General features: G+C 46.2%; 1 long non-coding RNA gene across 2 annotated transcripts in view; it reads left to right on the forward strand.

Annotated features, from left to right (window-relative positions):
• Window positions 1-2289: 2289 nt before the first annotated feature.
• The window catches only part of LOC135915409 (uncharacterized), a 66053-nt gene continuing 50257 nt past the window's right edge, over window positions 2290-18085 (forward strand). For both annotated transcript variants that reach the window (XR_011513865.1, XR_011513864.1), the window contains exon 1: window positions 2290-2520. This is a non-coding gene — a long non-coding RNA (uncharacterized lncRNA). The remainder of the gene's footprint in view (window positions 2521-18085) is intronic.

Here is an 18085-nt window from a genome sequence, read left to right on the forward strand (position 1 = left end):
GATCGAGTGTCATGGCACCAACGCAACTAATAACCAAAAAAATCAAGGAAAAAGGTGGGCTGCATGCAAACGCTCGCGCGCTCGTTTTTGTCGAGACGGTGCGAGAGCTACCACGTGACTCTGCTCCACCAATAGGGACGCGCAGACCTTATCGCCTGCCCTCGCTCGAGAGCTCTGGCGGAAAGACAAAAGAATGTCTCTGCCTTTAGTTTTATACAGGTGGCTTAGTGGTAGCAGTATCAGCTTGAGAAGCGGAGTTCAGCCAACGTTTATAGTTCCGCACTGTGAAGTTGCGATAGCCGCCAGTATCGTGTATTTTAATATAAATGATACATTCTTTCATATATCGGAAGTACAGATACTGATACACGTCTTGCCGGACGTATCATGATACAGATAACTAAAGAGTGTCTAAGATAGTATCTAAGGTACATGCATCTTCGAGACTGCGAATCATTGTCTTGAGACTTTCAAAAAAGAGATTCGTGCTCTTCTCTGCCTGGACAGTTAAGAACATCGAAACTTTATATGTCACTGGGCAGTTTCATAGCACAAGAAGAAAGAGTGGGCAAGTTTACTCTCCATCCAGGTGGACACAATAATTATTCCCCGCACTTATACCATTTGCAAGTTGCGAATGCCGAGGCAAATAGGAGAAACAGAGTTTCATGGGAACAGAGCAGAACAACAGGAACAGAGTTTCATGTTTGACATTGACGTTACAGCCTAGGTACAGTGTTCATTAGAACAACGTCTTGTTTATTTTTTCGAACTGCCACTATCACCCATTCCTACCATGGATTGTTCATTTCTTCCCTGCAGGTAAGATGGTGTGGCCCAAGCTTTGCATATTCTAAATAAATTTTTTCAGGAAGTTCTTACATAGGTTGGGCTCTGTACTGCTCAAGTGTGACATTCTGAAGCTGTTTCCTTAAATTCTAAGAATGCTTATTTTGTTTTTGTATTGCTTAAAGAAATAAAAACAACACAATACTAAAGAGTCCCGTAGTTTACCGCTTTCCTCTCTCGAAAAAAACTCGATGGAGTTGGAGAGAATTATTTTGTTGCGTTAGACTTCTGAGGCAGCATTCCTACGTACTTCATGGCACCTACAATTTGCAATTTTAATTTCCCACAATATCAAATTAGTCAATTTCGTACAAATTATGGTTCCACAGAGCAACGTCTATAATACGTGATATAAAATGAACTCACCTTCTGAAATGTTCAACTTACTTCGTGAGCCCACCAAAGTATGTAAAACTCCGCATGCCACAGTATTCATGACCGTCTCTAACATAGAACGCGTCAAGTTACGACGCACGTATGTCAGTATATATTACAATAAGCCCTGTATAATTTTCCAGTTTTTTGTTTCAGTACTAGGCAGCTATCTCTCGCGTACTCACTATACCGCAGTTACTTTCATTTGTTTTTCACTCACCGTCGTGGCGTAGTGGCTTTGACGTTGTGCTGCCAAGCACGAGCGAGGTCGCGGGTTCAAATCCCGGACGCGGCAACCGCATTTCGATGGGGGCGAAATGCAAAACCACCCGTGAACCGTGCATTTGGTGCACATTAAGGAACCAAATGTGGTCAAAATTAATGCCAGAATCTCCCCCACTACGTACTTATTCATATCGTGGTTTTGGTACGTAAAAGGTAAGAATGTAGTAAATTTTCATTTCTGTGATCTTTGTTTTCAATGCACAAGTTGCCAAATTCGTTGCACTGTTGGTTTACTTTTCTTTAATGGAAGGCAGGTAGTGTATTAGCAAGCGACGCCTCTTGAATCCGCTTCCTCGATTTACACGGCAGAATTGTGGTGACAAGTCAAAATTAATTAATCAGCCAATTAATATCGACGCCACTTCCTTCTCGAATGGGTGCTGCTTTAAAAAATGGTCTTCAACGGATGAATATTTTGCAGCGAAATTAGAAAAACAGTGTCCGAGCAATACACTTTAAAATTTTCCCGCCAAATCTACGGCAAGATGTGCAGACGTCACATTAACACCTGTTTTGTTTCCGTATTCAATACCTGCTAAGGCTGTGTTCTGTGACTATTTTTTCCCTTCGTGACTGGCTTGCATGAAGCCTACGTGCAGCTATTGCCGGGATCGTCTGCTGGGCGAAACGGATTGTTGAAAGCGAGGGGATTGTAAGAAAATTAATTATTACAAAAAGAAACAAAAATGGCACTGATCGAACGTTTTACGCATGCGCGCGAAATGTTGGCGTCGCTTACTGCCGGGCACTCATAACAACCGCATAAATAGAGTTGTTGAACGTCGTCCCGGTGGGTGTGTGTCGCGTATCGTTTCCTGAAGCCATTTCTTTAACTTATTATCGATGGGGAGTGTAGACGGTTGAACGTGTGATGCGGAACATGGTGCCCCACTGTTCTTCGGATTGTCCAACGTAAAAGATGCTGGTATTTTCCACTCCGAAAAATGGGAGCACTTGGAACAAATGAAGCGCTGCCATAGGAAGCACATTGGGCTTACGTCGAACGTGACGGTAAGATGATCTCTGCAATTGAGTGATTTTGGCAACTGTTTTTTAGCTGCTCGATGTACAAGCGTTTAATGTAATGAACGTGCTAGCTTAAACACGGCTCTTGAAACCACAGGCGTTGCTTTAACAACGTGGCGACAATTATGACGCTATGTATTACAAGCAAATAATAGGTTAACGTCATAGGTGTGATTAAACACCATTAACCCTCCCTGCAGCGATCACTTTATTGCTACTGACTTGTAACGCAGACCCGTTAGTGTCTGCGCAAGTGTGTGTCGTTCACTTCACATCTTTCTGTTCGGAACAAAAGACGCCATACCCTGATACTGAGATATGGCTCCTGGAGAACTTGGCCTTGATACATTGAAGTCACATAATCCTCTAATCCCATACGTTCATGACTATTGCGTCCACGCCACTCTGCTCATTCCTAAGTACGGCGGTTGAAGAAGTACCTTCGTTGTTGAGAGTTGAAGCCGCAGTACACTGTGATGCTCGCTAATTCAACTACGCCGTTAGATCGCTGTGAGCTTAAATTTCCAAAGTCATTTAATGTGACTGTTGAGATCTAAGCGAATAAGGTTGTGAGTCAGATTGTCGCAAACAAGAATTACGTACATTTCTTTCAAATTTTGTGTGCTAGAAAACTCGTTACTTAGCCAGTGCAAAATCGTCTGCCATGCTGCGAAGAACTGCCCATGTGCGAAGAAGGCCGCACATGTGAGCTGCTGGCAAGTTTCATGGCCTATTCTTCCAAAAATTTTATATTCAATAAATTCTGCAAGTGAAGGAACGGCGTTACGTCTGTTGTCGAGGAAGGTGAGCGCTCTTGCTGAAGAAATGACTCTTATTCGTTCCAATTTCGAACATTGTGCGAGTTCAATTAAATTATGCGATATCTTTGACGCGGGCCGACTGCATCTGTAAGCCGGAACTTGCTAGCGTTTCTTTTGATAGTGGCACAAAAATCTGAGTAATAGGACGGGACCAGACCTCTGGGCTGTAGTTACCTCATCGTGTTACTTATGTATTGTGCTTGAATTGTGCGTATGGCACAGCAGGCTATGCTTGATTGGCGGGATGTTCTTATTCTTCCGAAGTTTTAAATTTCTAATTTTTTTCTTCCCTGACATTACTTAGTAGTTGTGGTTTATTTTTGATGTTTGGGACAGCTGGCCTAATTCCCCAGAGTTTTGTCACTTAATGGTTTGACAACTCTCGACTGTTTTCAAATGACGTGGAAAAGGCAAAGGAACTGAGTGAAAGTGAAGATGAAGCTGCGGGGTCTGTTCCCGCATGAAACTCTAGGATTAAGCTAGTTATCAGTTGCTTGTGGTGTTGACATTCTCAGCTCGTATGCGCCCATTCGTGGCAATTGGTCGAGTGGATTTCACGTGGAAGAGTTGCGACGTCATGCGTCGCAACATATGTGGCTCAGACAACTTGTATACGAATGCAAAGCTTATATATATATATATATATATATATATATATATATATATATATATATATGTATGTATGTATGTATGTATGTATGTATGTATGTATGTATGTATGTATGTATGTATGTATGTATGTATGTATATATATATATGTGTGTGCGTGTGCGTGCGCGTGCGTGTGTGTGTGTGTGTGCGTGTGTGTGCGTGTGTGTGTGTGTGTGTGCGCGCGCGCGCGCTGCTATACCTATAACGCGCCGTGGTTGCTTAGTGGCTATGGTGTTGGGCTGCTAAGCACGAGGTCGCGGGATCGAATCCCGGCCATGGCGACCGCATTTCGATTGGGGCGGAATGTGAAAACAACCGTTTACTTGAATTTAGGTTCACGTTAAAGAACTCCAAATGGTCTAAATTTCCGGAGTCCCCCACTATGGCGTGCCTGATAATCAGAAAGTGGTTTTGGCGCGTAGAACCCCATTATTAAATTTTTTTAAATATTGTGTACTTTCACAATCCATTTTGCTTTTTGAAGAAGTCCATCTAAGTTATACAGCTAAAAATCTTAGTGCCCTTCCACTCTGTGAAGAATGACCAGCGAAGCTGTGTATGTGGACCCCTTAATGGCGAATTGCACCTCCACCGAGGGTCGGCCCGGCATTGCACTATCTCCAGAATTGGCCCATGTATGGGGAGTATTTTGCTTACATCAACGACACGAAAATTTCCTTGGACGCTAGAAGTATACAGCTTCACTGAAAAACCCGATTTTATGAAGTTCGCTATCTAAGGAACAAACTTCCATTCCCTGGCAGGTGCCCATAAAGTACAATGTTGTCATCAACCCGCATTAACGAAACTAACTTGACCGAACTCGAATTGACAAAGGTTTTCCTGAAATAAGTGAGTGATAAATGGTTATTTCTATCTGATTTTGACACAGGCGGGCTTTTCTTCGAGCGTGCGCTCTAAAGCTATCACGTTAAACCATCTAGGTGGCCCAGCCATGGCCCTACCGTTATTTTGAAGAGGCTGCATGCCGCGCCATGCACAGAACAGCGGAGTCAACACTGACACTGTAGGGGCGGTGGTGGTTGCATCCATTATATCATGGTGTGTGAGTGATTGAGTGAATAAACTTTATTTGGTCCAGCAAAGCGCGATAAAACGCGCACCCGGCTAATCCCACGACGAGACTGACAGATCTAGTCTGGCGGCCCGATCGCGGGCGCGCTGGACGGCCAGGATTTGAGCCTCAAAGACGGAACTTCGCAGAAGCGCGTCCCACTCTTGCTTGGTGAACTTCGGGCCCAGTGACCCGCACTCCCAGAGCATATGAGGCAACGTAGCTACCTCACCACAGGCCAAACAAGAACAATTCGGATAAATCTCGGGATATATGCTATTAAGGGACGCCGGATTTGGGTATGAGTTCGTTTGCCGAAGTCTTAGTGTGACCACCTGCGGCCTGCTTAACTTGGAGTGCGGCGGGGGGAAAACCCTTCTCTCTAAGTAGAAGAATTTAGTAATTTCGTTGAGTGTGAGAGGAGCGTCTCGGTGTCCGGGGAGATATATTATATTATATCATGGATTGTGCTTCCATTATTTCATGGTTTGTGCAACCGATGGCTGGATTAGCGGTAAATACAATGCAGCGGTAGCTTTCGCGTATGGCTACGTTACAATCTTAGATTTCCGAAGGAGCAGAAAATTTATGTCTCAGTTTTACGAACTTCCCAATTTAAGAAACGAATTCGAGCGAGGTCATCATTTTGGTTAATCGAGTTTCAACTGTACTGTAAATGAGGTTATGTGCGTAAAAGAACCCTGAGTTGCGGCTGAAGCAAGCTTGTCCATTGTTATTTAGCATTCTAGCTTTCTGTCCGTCTCACTTCACTTCAGCAAAGATCAACATCTAACAAATTTGCTCCTGCAAAAAAATTACGAACTGTTTCCGCTCCGCTTGTCCTCCAGAAACACAGGCGCCTAACGAAGGAAGCAGTAACATAAGTTCACGCTGCATCGCTAATTTTTGAATTGAGGTTCACGTGAAAACTTTAGCACTGATATCTAGCCAAAAAGAAAACCGTGAACGAGAACTCGTGGTTTTATTCTTTTCGTATTTAGATATGTCCTCTTTCTGCAAGGATTCTGCAATGGTGCTAGATACTTTTATTTGTAGATGAATAACAACTTACTCCGAGCACCTCAAAAGTTTTGTAGACAACTTCCTCAAACTGGCCACGGCATTGGCTGTTAACGTCAAAGCGAGCTCTTGTCAGTCTCGGCATCGAGGAACAGGAAAGCAAGACGAGTCAGAATTTCGCGGAAGAAATCTGCGCACGATCACTTTACTGCTCCTCGCGCCGTCTCGTAAACTCGTCAAACTCGCGTAACCCGCCAACCCTTTTCTCCGCATTACATCCCAGGCCCCGCACGCGAACGGACTGGCCGGTCGAGTTAGGAGATCATTCAAGATAAATCTGGACGGTAATCTGTTCGGACCGCCGATCCCGCTCGGCCGAAACGCTCGGTGCCGTCAAACCGAGTCGATAGCACGGCCTCTCGCACGTGTACGGCTTCAAGTCGAGAAACGATTGTTTTCTCCTTTGCTTCGTCGTTCAGTCAACGGCAAGAAAGCCTGCCAAGCCGCTGACCGCCGCTTTATAAGGGGAGTCTCGGCCCCCGCGTTCGCCATCCATGCTTCTTGGAGCAATTCGGGATGTTTAGGGAATCTTCCCGCACCCTTCTTTCGTTCGCCTAATCAATTTAACAAGACCGGGCCGCGCAGACTCTTTTGGGGCACTGCTTTTTTATATATGTGGGATATGTTCCAGGATAGATATATAGCCGTATACACATCCATAGATGGAAGAGAGAAAGAGACGGCGCTGACCACTTCATTTTGCTCTCCTTGTTTCCTATTTACCCGAAGCGTCCTTCGCGGCGGTGCCCTCGGATAGTGCGCGGTTATTTTTGCTTCTTCCACTTCTCCTCGGCCCTGTTTGCTTCCCCTGGGTATCGCGCTTCACGTATCCTTCTCCCGTAGATTGTGCGAGCGGCCGGCGCCCTATTTGTGGCCAGTTTTTCTTCCGCGGACGTTGGCAGAAATCAGAAGGGCCGCGCCAAAGTACTGTCCTGGGAAAATAACGCCGGTACGTGAGCGCCGGTCCGGGCCGAACTTGCACGGGTGCAACCCGCGGACTCCTCGCCCCTTCACCTCGCCCCCCCCCCTCTCCCCTCCTCGCTAGACGGCGCAGAATCATCGTCCCGTTCCGTCCACTCTCGCTCTGCCTCTCGCCGGCCCCCCGACACCGCGGCGCTCTTATACCAATGGCCTCTTCGCGCAGACCCTGGCACGCGCACGCAACTCTTATTTGATATATAAACGGGCAACGCAGACAAACGCAAAAGGGATAGGAGGACCAGAAGTTAACAAGAAAGCGACGAGGAGAATAGCAAAATCAGAAGTGAAGAAGAAGATAAAAAAGCGAGAGAGATAAGAAGCGAATGATATAGAGAAGAGGGGGCCCCTTCGGCGTCTTGTGTGCGTGGAGCTCGGATGGAAATTGAATGCGGCCCTGGCCGGAACCCCTTGCGTTTGCCCTCGCCCTGCGTAAAATCACGTATATGACCAGACGAGAATCATTCCGCGGGACGCAAACGGCCGCTGATTATATTTCTTCTGCGGGACCCATTCGTTACAGAAGCCCCGCGCCACAGTGTTTGCGCCCCGGCCTGGAGAACCCGCCCGGGGGGGTGCTTTTGCGGACGGCACTTAATTGCATCCCCTTTCCTTGCCGGCTCCCCTCTATAGAAGTCGACGGCTAATTGCGTCTCATCGTTTCGTCTCCAGAAGTTTTGTTCCGTTAATGGCAGTATTCATCGAGCGCGACCCTGGCATGACTTATTTTTGCCCCGGTTTTCGCGTAAGGGCTCGAAGCCACGGCTTCTGCTGTGCGGCAGATATTTGCGGGTTGCGCATTGTTGGCATCGACTTCGGTGCAGTATGACATTGGGTTTCTTTCGTCGCGAGTCGATTCCACGTTAGCAAAGCGCCCGCGGAGCTTCCTTTGGCGCTATAGTTCCATATATTCTAAGTAAATAAGTTCCCTCAGCAAAGTTCCGTACCACTCAACACGAGTGGTACAGACAAACTGCACACACGAACGGCAACTAATCGAGTAAGGCTAGTTGCGCTTTCTTTTTTTTTTTTTTTGTTCGCGCTCCGTCTCGGCCCTCACGCGGCCTTTGTTCAGCAGCCATTAGCAACGAACATTAGCAATGTCGTTGTATGCAGTGCGCGCAATGCAATGCTTCCTTTTCGCCTTTCTTGAAAGCAATGCACGAGGCAGCTGAGCACGATGTTGGATTGGCTAGTGCATAACTTCTAGAACGGGCGCCACACCGAAAGATGCCCATAAAGAAAAGAGACCAGTCGGAACAGGCACTATAGCAAGCGAATAACTTTATGCAGTGGGAAAAGAAATACCGGAAAGGAATTGCCTCTGCACTCGTACGAACCAGCGCAAGTACAGCGCCAAGCAGAAGTAATAGCTATGCGTTAGCAGTGCCGCACAGAAAGCTGAAGGGGCCCCAACTCGCTGCCGTACATTAAAACTGCTGAGACGCTGGTGGAAAGTGCTGGGTATTTTCTTGTGCGGAACATTTTTGTCAGGCTAGTACGGCCCGTGCTCACAAAAACGTTTAGACTACAGAACTGTCCATTAGATCAGACGCCAGCCACTCGTAATGTTTGGCACATCATTATCGTAGGTGGCCGGCCAGTCGCGAACACCACCTACTAAAAAAAAAGAAAAGCTTTTGAATTCGGCTTTAGATTTTCGTTGGGGATTTTAGCGTTCGTTTGTTGGCGTTTCTTTCGTTAGTTCTTTACCAAAAGTCAGGGCCTTTATTTACAAAGCTGTTGCGCTAGAATTGTCTAGAATTATACCGAGGGTATATTTGGTTGGCTACACTGTAGGGAAGAAGTGAATATAGAGAGAAAGCGTGACAAGACAGTAGTAAAAGAGAGGAAGGCTCACGAGAACTCAAAATCTGAACATGAATCTCTTGCAGCCCACCCAGGGCTCTATTCTTGCTTAAGACACCACTTGCGTGACCACAAATCATATGCAGATGAGAGGCTTGTTCTTCTGATAGCTATATCGCAGTTAAATGACAGGTCCGTTTCAGCAGGGAGGCGCCTTGTCCTCGTGCGTCTGTGAAGTGCAAAGACACAAACGACCGTACTGCGTTTCTCGATGCACAGCAGCGCATATGATTGCGAGTAGAGTGGACGGAAGACAACGTGGCAGGACAAATACTATCCTTTAATCATCGTCATCCTCTATTTCCAATTGTAAATAATGGAACTGTGAATGCTTCGTTGCACGTGTGCCCGTGCCTACTATTGCGATAGCAATTGTATGGACATTCCAGTGGAATTTTCGCCGTTGGCGTCGCCGTGACGCCACGCATATATTCGTGTATATGTGTGCTATACGTTTATGTGAGCCTTAAATGCAAGGTAGATGCTATACCATTCAACCGCCGAATTTCACTCGAACCAGGTTTGTGTTCTGCACTAAGTTATTTCTTCAAATTTTTCGATAATTGCAGCGCAGCAAGCAGAAGGCGGGACACATTTCATTCACAGCGCATGTCGTCCTAAATCTTTAGTTTCCTGACATTTAGCGAACGCAAAGAATAATAGTGCTCACAGTCTTAAAATGGTGAGATTTTACTGGCGCTGCTCATTAGGGGCAACACAGTGGGGCCTGTGCAATACCATTACAGGCCCCACATGGCGTGTTTAAGCTTTTAAGGATGCCAGAAATTGTGGCGCGCCCCCCTATGGTTGAAACATACATCTGAAGAGCTCAAACACAACGTGAAACATTGTTATCGCTGTCAATGCTCCACCACTCGGGCGAAATCGCCAATTTTGGAAATCTTATTAACATCTTTCATTCCCGTTTCTCCCACCACCAGTGAAGGCTGGCCAACCAGGCTTTGCGTGGTCAACCTCATTCATTGCTTTCCTTCTATCATTTTTTTTCTCCGTCTCTCTCTCTCTCTGTTCTCTTTTTTTCTTTCTTTACTGACTTGTGTGTGATACCATATTGTTCGAAAAGTGCCTGATTGCTCGTTTTAAAAAAAACCGCTCACACCCATTTTCGAAGAGCACCTAATTCCAAAAATGCTTTTCTTCCCTCTCGCTCTTTGACATCTTTACAATCCCTGTATCCCCAACCCTAGTGCAGGGTAGGAAACTGGAAACTCTCCTCTGGTTCAACTCCCTGACTTTCCTCTCTCTCTCTCTCTCGCTCTCTCTCTCATATCACCACACAAACCATAATCCTACAATCACTGACAATTTAAATGTTTGCGGAAAAGCCGGCGACACAAACATTGCTTTATTTTGTTGATTCCCGTCAAAATTAGTCGAATGGTTTCAAATTTGACATTTTCATTCTTGTTACCTTTCTTTTGTTGTGTCGGCTTTCTAAATGCGCGCGTGCGTGTGCGTGCGTGTGCGTGCGTGTGTGTGTGTGTGCGTGTGTGTTTGTGTGTGCGTGCATGTGCGCGCGTGTGCATGTGTTTAGTTCACGTTTGAAGTTTACGATGTATGTGCTTTTTACTTTACTAGTTGGTGATTTCATGTTTCTTGTATGTTGGAACACAGGACTGCAACTCGACACGTTGCATACATCCCTTCCCTGGGTCCTGCGTGTACTTTATGAAGTTCTTTCCCAAAAGCCATACCCTCGAAAAACGTAGCCCGAAATTGCAACTGATCTTTTTTTCACGTCTCCTGTGCACCGACATGTTCACTAGTTCAAAAAGGAGCGAGCATTCAGAGACCCTGAATCTTCTCGAGCTCATGCCTAATATAAGCGTCAGAAAAACTTTAGTTTGGCGTAGTTCGTGTTTACTGCATATCATATTGACCGCAAATAAAGACGGGAACGGCGGAAGAGAACACAAAAACGACACGGGCGGTAACTTTCAACTGGTTTCTAGTTGAAAGTTACCGCCCATGTCGTTTTTGTGTTCTCTTCCGCTGTCCCCGTCTTTATTTGCGGTCAATATGTGTAATGTAAGCGGTCGCTAATAATAAGTCACCAAAACGACTTTTGCAATCAGGCACATGAAGCAGGGAGAAGCCCACGTGACTGGGCGCCAGTGAAACCCTAAGTGAAATTAGAAAAAGACAGAAAGAAATCCTGCCCTTTTCTACGAAATAACACGCAGATGTCAAATGAATCTGCGAACACCCGCTATATTAATGTTCAATCCAGCTTTGTCAGAACAATTCGTGCTGAATTCAGCACTTCTCTTCTCTTGCATATATTTCGCTTAGGTTGACGACACAAGGGCGAATTTCAATCTAGAAAACAAGCGAAGCACGTACTTAATATTCCTTCGAGGCAAACGCAGACAGGCTGTTTCCGAACTATCGTGTGCCCCCATGAATCGTCATCATTCTCGTCTACTTTCCGTCAGTATACGGGAAATATACGTCACTAATAACGTCGAACTCGAAACGTGAACTAAAATACAAGCAAATCGGAATGATCTATAGCATCGCTGAAAGAATGCAAAAAAATCGACGTCCAAAATCCTTGTCTTGCATGAGGGAGTATATAGAGAACGGAGTTTAATTTTACGCTCCAGAATCCAATTTTGAGCTCAGCGCACTATGTCGGATTACTTTTTTTCCTTTTTGTTTTGTTTTGTTTGCTCTCTATTTGTAATGTTCAAATTCTGATGTTTCCTGCCAGGCGCGCACTATTGAATAAAGCTTCTCGTTCGCCAATACCGAAAACTGTCTCCGGCGCGCTATTAGCAAGCCTTCCCCGCGCCTTTAATCCCATCAATAAGTTCGTCTTTAATTAGATTATGAAATTCAGGTCACATACCAATCAGGTCATCAAAACGTTTTTTTTTTTGCACAAACTTTCAATGTATTGCATGCAGAAGAGTCTTCCTTTGTATTAATTTCCCATCAACATTATTACGTTAATATCATGATTACATACGCCTCGCCAGACAGCCTTCCCTGATAATCTCGGGAACTTTCGAGACCAACATGTGCACAGTGGCAGACTCACATCCGCGGGTATGGGTGAAAAAGTAGAGGGCGAATGACTTCACCACGTTTATTCTTACAATGGTCGGTGAAGAAACTACCGATGCATCAAAATAATCCGAAGCTGTCTATTATGTGGCTTCAACCACAGTTACAGCTGTTGCTATAACGGTACACGGAATTGAATAAATCAGTCAGTCATGCGGTAGGTCTGCCGGTGATGCGTTAGCTAGCTAAACCGTCGCATTAGCTCAGTGGCTATCACATTGCGTTGTTGAGCCCGAGGTCGCGAAATGGATTCCGACCATGGGGGCTGCATTCATGCCTATCGGGGCGGAGAAGACGAAATGCCCGTCTTGCCGGATGCCGTTCGAATACTTCGATAGTTGCCATTGAGAAGCAACGAAGATACCACAGTTGATGCAATGAGTGATACGCGCTGCTCCCATGCACTGACAGCTAAAATCACCAAAAGAGAGAGAGAGAGAGAATGAAGAGGAAAGGCAGGGAGGTTAACCAGATATGAGTCTCCGGTTTGCTACCCTACACTGGGGATGGGGGATAGGGGTTAGAAAATCACCAAATTTGACGTGGAACTAGTAGACGTAGAATTATGCCCCATTTCGATGACGAGCGGGAAAGCAGATAGAGGCGCCGCACAAAAGCAGTTTGTGTGACCCGAGAAGTTAACGGCGCACAAAGGCGAACAAAGTACAGCGCCGTTTCTCCTATGCCACTCTAGCCCATATGGGACAAGGGGCCAGGAGAAAGCTGTTGAATTACGACAACCACTCACGGTGGTTGTCGTAAGCCAAAGAAAATAAGTCTGCTGGTACCGCTACTCAAACCATGCAGAAAAGTCGTCATTTGATCTATCATCGTGGCATGCTATTTGCCTTGCAAGTCCCATGCGAAAAATCAATTATCATACGCCTTTAGCAGTATCTTGAGCGTCATGATGCATGCCTTGACCGTGTGGCGGGTTTTCAGTGAAGCAATTCATGAAATGACATTTAGATCACACAAGATTTGTCCAACAACAAAAATGTCTGGAGTGTATATCAGTGACGCTGTTTCCTGTGAAAGACGCATACGATAATGTCACACATGACGCGTCGCCGGAGGCTCTCGGTGTCAGCGGGTAGATGTTTCAACGGATTCGCAACTATTTGGTAAAACGATCTTACTCTCTGCATACTGAAGACCGCCCCATTGCCGACTATTGCACATACAGTGGTGTCCCTGATTACTGCGGGATATTGAGAAGGACTGTCGTGCGTGAGCTCTCATGTAATCGAGTTGCGGGGATAGGTGGGAGCAGGGGAGGCACTATCGCCTGTGGGCCTTTTGGGACATTCGACGAAGAAGTTCGTTCGTTCGTTCGTTCGTTCGTTCGTTCGTTCGTTCGTTCGTTCGTTCGTTCGTTCGTTCGTTCGTTCGTTCGTTCGTTCGTTCGTTCGTTCGTTCGTTCGTTCGTTCGTTCGTTCGTTCGTTCGTTCGTTTGTTCTTTCCTTCTTTCTTTCTTTCTTTCTTTCTTTCTTTCTTTCTTTCTTTCTTTCTTTCTTTCTTTCTTTCTTTCTTGCAGACAGCCTTTCGTCGCAGGACCTTATGACCAATTAGTATCTGAAGTAACGAAAGTTCTTCATGAAGCCCTCCTTAAGGGACCTGACATCATCTTACAATGTCTGCCGGTGCGTTGTGGCATCGTTGGTGACGATATCTCTGATCATACCACGCGGTTAGCCCATAATGTATCCGGCATGGTTCTCATACCCTTGCCAAGAGATCTTCGTTTGCTTGCTCATACCAAGGTGCAAACTTCGCGGTACACCCAGGGTATCTAGAGCTGTCGTGTTCCCAGGTTTGACCCTTCGCTGAAACTTCGAATTCCATTGCACTTCATACTGCGTGATGCAAGTCACCGCGTGATGCAATTGTGATACACGAGCGTTTTTGCCTTCCGATCCCATTGGAATGCGGACGTTGCAACTGAGAGTCGAACACTCTACCTCGTGCCCTCCAGCACAACGCCACTGGCAATGAAACACCGGGGCAATTTAATCGCAGAAAGTGATTTATTGTTTGTTTCAGTGTTACCAGTGCACTCTGTTAATCAAGGTTTCCTAAAATGCCTACAAATACGACAATTGTTAAAGTAGAGGTGCTTCTCAACATATATCGAGGAGGAACACCTCGGATGCTTCACTTTGCTTGGGCATACGCTCAGGTACGTTAGTGCAGATTTAAATAGCAAAATCTGTAATTGGTGAAACTTCTGATTAGTAACGCGTACCATACCTTAAAGTGGTAAATATATGTATGTAAATGCTGACGTGGTTATAAGGCACCCATACCTCTTCACACGGCTGTTGCACCAATGTTATTTTTCATTTTATCAAAAAATTTAAGGCCCCCACCCCCCACCCCCCCCCCCCTCTAGACAAAATAAAAACGCGGGCTGCTGTCCATCTCCGGCCATTGCCCTTGGCCAGAGAAAGGGCTCTTGCTGCACGCATAGCACGAACCGCACAAATGGAATGCGTCGAAAGAATCGCAAACCACGAAAGTACGTTCTTGGCTTTCAAGAATCGTGCAAGGAAAGGCCGCAATGAAAGGAATGCTTTCGGAGCAAAACATCGGCCGCGTAACAAAGAACACGACAGCGTATATCACCGTGGTGGTTGATTACACCCCGTCCCCTTCCTCAGGCCACACCGCGTGCGAGATATTCAAGCTTTCTTTTTTTTTCAATACCACGGCAAGGAATGAAAGAAAGCAATCGTGACGAGGACGCCCGCATCAAAGGGATGTGGATCTATTCTGGCAAGCTTGCGCTTCGGACGGCGCTTTGAATAAGACCGGAAAAGAGTCCTGGACATCCGGAACTGAAGTATAGAAAGATTTTAAGGTTTTATTTTTGTTTGCGCATTTGTTATTATTGTTCGGCAGCCATGATTTAGGCGGAGCGAATGGAAACACGGCGGTAAATAAATAAAAAAACACTTTCTTGACGCACGCATGGCACTTGCGCACGTCTCGAAGAGACATGTGGGTGCGCGTGCGTGAGTTCGTGGGCGTGCCTGTGTTTATGCGGGTTAACCGTTGTTGTGAGTTTTATGACCACGAAGATATCACTAATGCTTGGCTGTTAGCGCGTGCAAGTTCAGGATTGGCGGAGTTCAACTTCACCAAAAAACTGCGTGGCCTTTGAGACACGCCGTAACAGAGGGCGCCGTGCTAATTTTCACCACCTATCATTAGTTAATTAGGGTGCACTCAAAGCGATACGTGAAGATACTCACACTGGGCCCCACTCATAACGCGTCACAGGTGCCGCCAGGAATTTAAACCGAGTGTTATGCACCCCCCCCGCCCCCCCCTCCCCCCCCCGGGTAGCTGCAATTAACTAGAAGCCGCTAAGTCAGAAGCCTTTGTCGAAGCCTCAATGAAAAATAGCGTAGTAAGAGCGGCGAGGGGTCCGATGGAGCCAAGCTATAGGTGCAAAGTCTGACGGGACAAGATGGATAGATAGCGCACCATTATACATGCTTATAGTTTTATTTCTTCTTTTTTATTTAATGTCTAACTTATCCTTTCTCCGCAAAAGTGTAATGGAGAAGCCTGAAGCGTGTCCCGTCCACCTCCTACATCCAACGCCTCGGGTGAAACACATTACGTTTTCCTATCATTTCCGAAAGTACGACCGGTATAACCTACAGTAAACGACCGCAGTATATAAAGCTCGTGACCCGTATTGAAAGGCACAGTGTTGTGCTGCTGTGTTAGACGACACGTACGTGCAATGTTGCGCGGGTTAAGGCGCACGACGAAGCTTGCACTACAGCTTTTCGGACGGCATTAGCAGTATGCAGGAGGCACCTTCCGTATTACTATGCAAATCACACTTCCCAAAAGCACCCCTGCAAAGTAGATTACCTGCAAGGCGTTTCCTATAATCCGCTGGGCTGTCACATGATGCGCATGTAGTACGTGCATTCTACGTCAACCTGGGATCGACAGACATAGAGAACCATGGCAACATAAAGCTAGTTTGAGGCAATCCGCTCTCTGTATGCGACCTGGTACAACCACGAGCGCTCCTCAAGTTTCAGGGAAATTTCTATGAGGCAAAGAACACTACCACTTAATCTATGCAGTGGTGCATCAGACAGCCTTAACTCTCACTTCACGTGCACATTGGCTCTTCCTTAGTAGCGTAGGTGTCAGGTTTCAATGAGCGCTTTTTTTTATTCTGCTCAGAACAATAAAAATAAGCCAACAAGTCTAATAAAAAAATGCAGCTGATTGACAGAACTGCAAGTAAAAAATAATTTCATAATGGAGTTCTCAACGGCAGTCAAACCCACGGCAAATGGCCGCGGGTGTGGCGAAACAACTGTGGTGGCCAGCAACGTTTTGCTCTCGGTCATGTCACCTGTAGGTGCACAACCTATGTAAACCTATGTCTTTGTATGTCATGTGACCAAAAATAGCAGCGTCGCCACGTTTACTTTAGCACTTCCAAGTTTTAACGTCCTTGAGCAGTGATATTATTGGCAGATTGAATGAAGAGTAAAAAAGATGAGCAGTTGCGACAGCGTTAAAAGGGCACTGAAAACAAACGGTGGTCAAACTTCTCCCAAGCAGCAAGCTTGAGGTCGATAGTATTTCGGCGAAGTTGTCTGTAGTTTATCTTCAACATTGATGCATGATCCGTCACTGCAGCTGGGGTTATCATCAGCCCTCCCATGATGCGATGTTATACATTCATGTGCGGCCTGCGACTGAGGGTATAGCCTTAACAAATTCACACTGCTTCCTCATTGTAGTGGCTGACTCCCCCATATGTGATCACGGCGTCTTTCGAGACCACCGGGTATCTCCTCTGCCCCTGCACCCGCTTCGAAATCCTACGACATTTTCGTCGGAGAGCGCTCACCCAGATGTATGGTCGACCCATGCAGAGACAAATATATCATGTGCCATCACCAACCCAGAACGCTACGCGTGCTCTCATGGCTTTCCTAACACCGAAGGACCTGAGAAGACGCTTAGAAATACCTTGTATCCCCTACTGCGCGCGTGGACGCTTTCCTTATGTCTTTGCCTTCTCCTTTCAATCCCTCATCCGAATTCCCGCTGCAGGGCAGCCAAATTGGCATTGTCCGGTTAACGTCCCCATCTGTCCTTGTTTTCTCTCTCTATCTCTCTCTTTCTCTCTGATACCATGGCACAACACGCTTTCGAAACTCTGTTTGCCTTTCATTCGCGGCAAACAGCAGAGAAAGCGAAGTCCGCCTTCGGCATTCTTGAATGTCGCACATGTAGCCCGGCATGGGTGACGTCTATCTGACGTGGATGCAATGAAGATGTTTCCGCCTGTGTAACTGCGTTTCTAGGGCGTAAAGAAGACGAAAAAACCAAAACCGAAATCGCGATAAATTCTCAAGCAATGTCCGCGCTCTCACGTTACATGACCGTTCCTTATTTGTTCTCCCTTAAGTGGCCCCAAGCAGACCTGATAACCAATGACGACACACACAGCGAGAGCGGTAGCTGTATTTTAGTGGTTCCGCTATCGTTCTTTTTCTTTTGTGTGTGTGTGTGTGTGTTAGTGACCTTTCTCGTTTACGAAGCATCCCCTCAACCTGAGACTCGGCTTCCAAGCGTGCAATGTGCCCCTTCCTGTTTAGTGTGTCTCAGCACTAAAACGAATAACAAAATTAAACTGAACTGAATTGGCGAATTGAACTTGCGTGACACCGTAAAGGTGCCAGTCGGCTCATAAGAGTCTAAAAAAAAGCGAGTAGGTTTTCTTGATCTTTGAAGAGTGACATCCACTGTGATAGGTTGTGGCCGTTTGCAAACACCGAAACGAGCGTCAGGCTATAAAGAGACGACGACCCCACGGAGTAGTTTTGTCTGTGCCAGTTGGCGTTCAATGGACAGTGCTAGGTGATACTGTACTCTGACCACATCGCGGCTGGTGCTTGTTGCGCCACCGCTGGGTGCTTGGGTTAAGCGCTACAGGGAG

The sequence above is a fragment of the Dermacentor albipictus genome, chromosome 4, assembly GCF_038994185.2.
Source record: "Dermacentor albipictus isolate Rhodes 1998 colony chromosome 4, USDA_Dalb.pri_finalv2, whole genome shotgun sequence".
Classification (NCBI taxonomy): Eukaryota; Metazoa; Arthropoda; class Arachnida; order Ixodida; family Ixodidae; genus Dermacentor; species Dermacentor albipictus.